A 4,084-nucleotide genomic window follows, 5' to 3' on the forward strand; every position below is an offset into this window, starting at 1 on the left:
CCAGCCTCTGACTAAATCAGAAATTGAAAATCCGCCAAATTTCTCGACGAGATCCTCCAGAGCTTGACGCTAGACCTTCATGGCGTGCTGCTCTTCTCCGAGGCTGGCGCAATGTGGTGGTGAAAGTTTCCAGTGCCGTCTGCGATGCAAACCCAGGAGCCAAAGATGAACGTCGCGCCCACTTCGAACGTGACGATTGGCTTGATGATGACTTGGACCATCAAGTTCACCAGTGGATTCTCAGCGAGATCCCCTACCTGGCGCGCTAGCTGTCGGTGTTTAAACCAGCAACCTACCGAGGGGGTGCCGTGTTAGTGTTTAGTGTTTAAACACGTTCGGGTCACTAGATTGCATAATACCCTACGTCCTATGTGTTAGTTTGATTGAATTATTTTGGAGGGGGTCCCTGCCTCACCTTATATTGCTGGGGGCAGGGTTACAGGTCGGTTTGGTTTGTTTACAAGAATACTAGTCAAATTTTTGATTAGATAAGTCCTATTCTAATTGCTACGAGTAGTTTTCTAATCCTCGACTACTTTCTGTCCTGCCACGTAGACTACGTCGTCCTGCACCGTAGCCTCCATGTTTGACATGTCTCGATATTCAACCCTATATCTAGGACTGTCTAAACCTTGTAGTGGGCCCATAGATGTATGTACGATACCCCCACAAACCAATCTATTACCTTAGAATACCCCTCAGTAGTTTGCCAGGTATAAAACACCGATAAAACCTTAGTTACGAACCAAATGATCTATTTTTGGCATAAAGTATGGCTAGCCACGGTGTGGCAGCTATGTGGCAGCTACCTAAGGACGTGGCAAATTGTGGCCGGCAAATGCACAGCACATCCACTGCACACAGGACAATGTACGGTACCTAGCTACAACGGGGAAGATGAGTAGTTATGCCACCGACACTATTGTACATGTGAACCCTCATCAGTATGAATACCTACCAGTTGATCAATGGAGACCACAATCATACGGAGCATCAGTCCACTCAGATGTAAATGTTTGTCAACCTACTACACCGTCGGAAAATGTACAGTGTTTGGCCGGCCGGCGCTCCAGTGCCGTGTGGAGCCGGACCCGGACAGAGAGCAGGACGTACGCGACGGCGGTCCTCACGGCTCCTCGGATTGGAAACATCGATCCATCCATCCCAACTAGCAATGATGAATCCAGTCATCTCCGGTGTGCAAGTATCAACAGTTACACTATATGTACCGGTGGGAGTGGGACATGGCAGTCTACAACAGCGGCGGATTTAGGAAAAATCATTAGGAGCTGATGGACTTGTTCCCTTCATGTTCTACCTCCAGATCCTCCTTTCAAACTTGAGCTCTTTACCGGTGTCTTGTACTACCGACGAGTGGTATAAGTATAGATAACATCTAACCCTCCATTAGCAGGGTTAATTTAGTAATTATATCTACAATTATTAATTACCTCATATTTTTTTCATCTCACCCCCACAATTTTACCCCTGGCGGCTTCATCCCCGACCCCCGTTCCCCGGTCCGACTCCTCCCCCACCGCCTGCTCCCCGGCGGCTGATCCACGATCTCCCCCGTGCGCCTCCATTTTGATCTCCCCGGCCGCTCCGCCTCCCCTCCCTCCGCCTGCTCCATTTCGATCTAGCCATCCAGGCCGGTTGTCTCCTCGATCCCCGTGCCGCCCCTGCTCGTCCACCGCCCCAGGTAGAACGCCGCTCCTCCCCGTGCCGGCGGCTGTGAGAGTTGCTGCGGCGGTGACGGGCGCCGAGGGCCAGAGCGGGCGGCAGAGAAGAGACAGAGGGCATCCTGCCAATTGAAGGGCCGGTGGACGTGGCTGTCATCGCTGCTTACCGCCAGTTGTATCTTTCATTGCTCAGGTCAGTAAGCCACGTATTTTATCAATCTATTAAAATTTAGTGATGTTGAGGACAATTGTGACCGAATTTCTTCTGAGAATCATGGTTGTATTACGAATAGTTTGTTTGCGACCGAATCTGATGTTAAAATTATTTTGTGTTAGCTTGAGGCATATACATATGAAGTTGATATTTCAGTGATTCATTTGGGTTCCTCTGCTCGTTTCAGTATCTCTGTTGTTCATTATATGAAAATTTTGATTGCTCAATGTGGTGGACATTTTGATAATGGAGTACTAGGTAACTCACTAACGTGCTAAGCTGATTTGATTGCAAGCTACAGGTGTTTCTGAGTGTGCCTACCTATTTCTTGGCCATCTCTGCTGTAGCAATTATCCTGCTAGTAATTGTTGCTCTGTTACTTTTCTCCTACCACTCTTGGTAAAACAGCATGTTTCATCAAGTGGTTTCTTGAAAAATTATAATAGCAGAATGCTATAGATAATGCATTAGTACAAATGACAGATACATCTACCTTTTCATTAGTTTGATATACAATTCAGTTATGAATACCCTTCTGTGTAAATCTTGCATTGTTCGGTGGTTGAAGTTGACCAAATATATCTAGTTTTGATCTTGGTAGATTAACTGATCCATTTCAGATAGTATTGGCAAATAAGAGGTGGAAGGCAAGCCATGAATTCTGGAGAACTATTTGAAAATGTTCAGGTTAGAATGATTACTTTTATGTGCACCTCCTGTTACTAATATGTTTGCAGCATCTGTGTAATCCATTTCATTTGTATCAGACACTGCTAGTTTAGTATGTATGCTTGTTGTATAGTACTTTCATACAGCCCAGTGAAAATGTGGTCAAATACTTTATTCACCTAGCTTTCCTCATCATGCCTCACATGTTCTTGCTCATTTCTTTTGGTGTTGTTTGGTCCTTGCAAGTTATTCCAGAAGGATAAAATGAGGAACATTGTTGCTTGCTTGTTGATATTTCTTCCAGTCATGAGCCTTGACTGGAAGAAATGAGGGAATTGTGTTGTATCCTAATTTAAAGGGGTGTTTGGTATGATCTGCTTCATCAGGAAACTGTCTTAGGCTCTTTAGTAGTAGCAAATTTCATGGCATTTTTCTAGCTGTGACGCTTGTCTTGTGAAAAGCCCAGTAAACAAATATTGCAAGGAGACTGTAACCGTTCTGTAGGGTGCTTGAGCATAGGTCATGTTACTGTCTTGAATTCTAACTGCTGGCTCTTCCATCTTCTTGCTGTTAAATCGAACAATGTGGTTCACTATTGTTTTAATTACCTTTGCTTTCTTTTTTAACTATGCTCTCAGGCAAAATGCTATAGAACTTGAGAAATTCTGAGTTATTAGTGCATTTCTCTATAGCGTAAGCTAATATGTGTTTATTACTAATTTCTTTATTTCCATGCTGCAGATTTTTTGTAGCCAGTCAGGAGAAATTCCACGGTAGCGCGGACAACCAGTACTGGAAATCGATTTCAAAGCTCAATCCGCATGAAGTAGGCACCATTAAGAAGGGGAAAGAAAGACAATGACATAAATGAGAGAAGGAATATAAGATTCATGTTTTTTAGTCCGACAACAAATTAAGTTCAGTCCATGATGTATTTTGCTTAATGATTTGATATTAGGTAGTGTGTCAAGAACTGTTCTGCGCATATGAATCATATATGTGGTACTGAACATATACTGTACTCATTTACAGAAAGCCATATCTTGTTGCATATGTACAATAACTACACATGACTACCGAGGAGTGACCCTTCCAGAAATTATGTCGCTGCTCCCATCAAGACTCCCAGGGACTAGACAAAGAGGCTCCCAGTTGCTGATGCCGACACTGATTTCTATCGTTGGTCCATTCTGTCTCTGTGGTCATGTTCGATCATGCATCATCCGTCGAGGTACTGTGAACAATAAAAAGTTCAGTTCAGAACTGGTTTGAGGCGATGTGGAAGATTCAGATAACATCCACCGAATCTATATCTGTAAAACTGAGTTTAAATAAACCCAATCGCTATCCGCCGCAAACACAGTGGTTAGCCTGCGCCACCTACATTGCAGATCCACGGGCAGAGGCGCAGCAGGAACGTCGCACGCGGGTGGAGCGGGAGCGAGGCCCCGGGGATGAGGAACAAGGGGACGGCCACCGCCTTTTGCCCGAAGCCGCCGCCGATGACCACGAATCCGAA

General features: G+C 44.9%; 1 long non-coding RNA gene across 1 annotated transcript; it reads left to right on the forward strand.

Annotated features, from left to right (window-relative positions):
- The first annotated feature begins 1,276 nt into the window (after window positions 1-1,276).
- Window positions 1,277-3,616, forward strand: LOC117859952 (uncharacterized). The gene is made up of 3 exons (XR_004641346.2): window positions 1,277-1,875; window positions 2,517-2,583; window positions 3,307-3,616. It is a non-coding gene; the product is annotated as an uncharacterized lncRNA (long non-coding RNA).
- Window positions 3,617-4,084: the final 468 nt, after the last annotated feature.

Source organism: Setaria viridis, chromosome 6, assembly GCF_005286985.2.
Source record: "Setaria viridis chromosome 6, Setaria_viridis_v4.0, whole genome shotgun sequence".
NCBI lineage: Eukaryota > Viridiplantae > Streptophyta > Magnoliopsida > Poales > Poaceae > Setaria > Setaria viridis.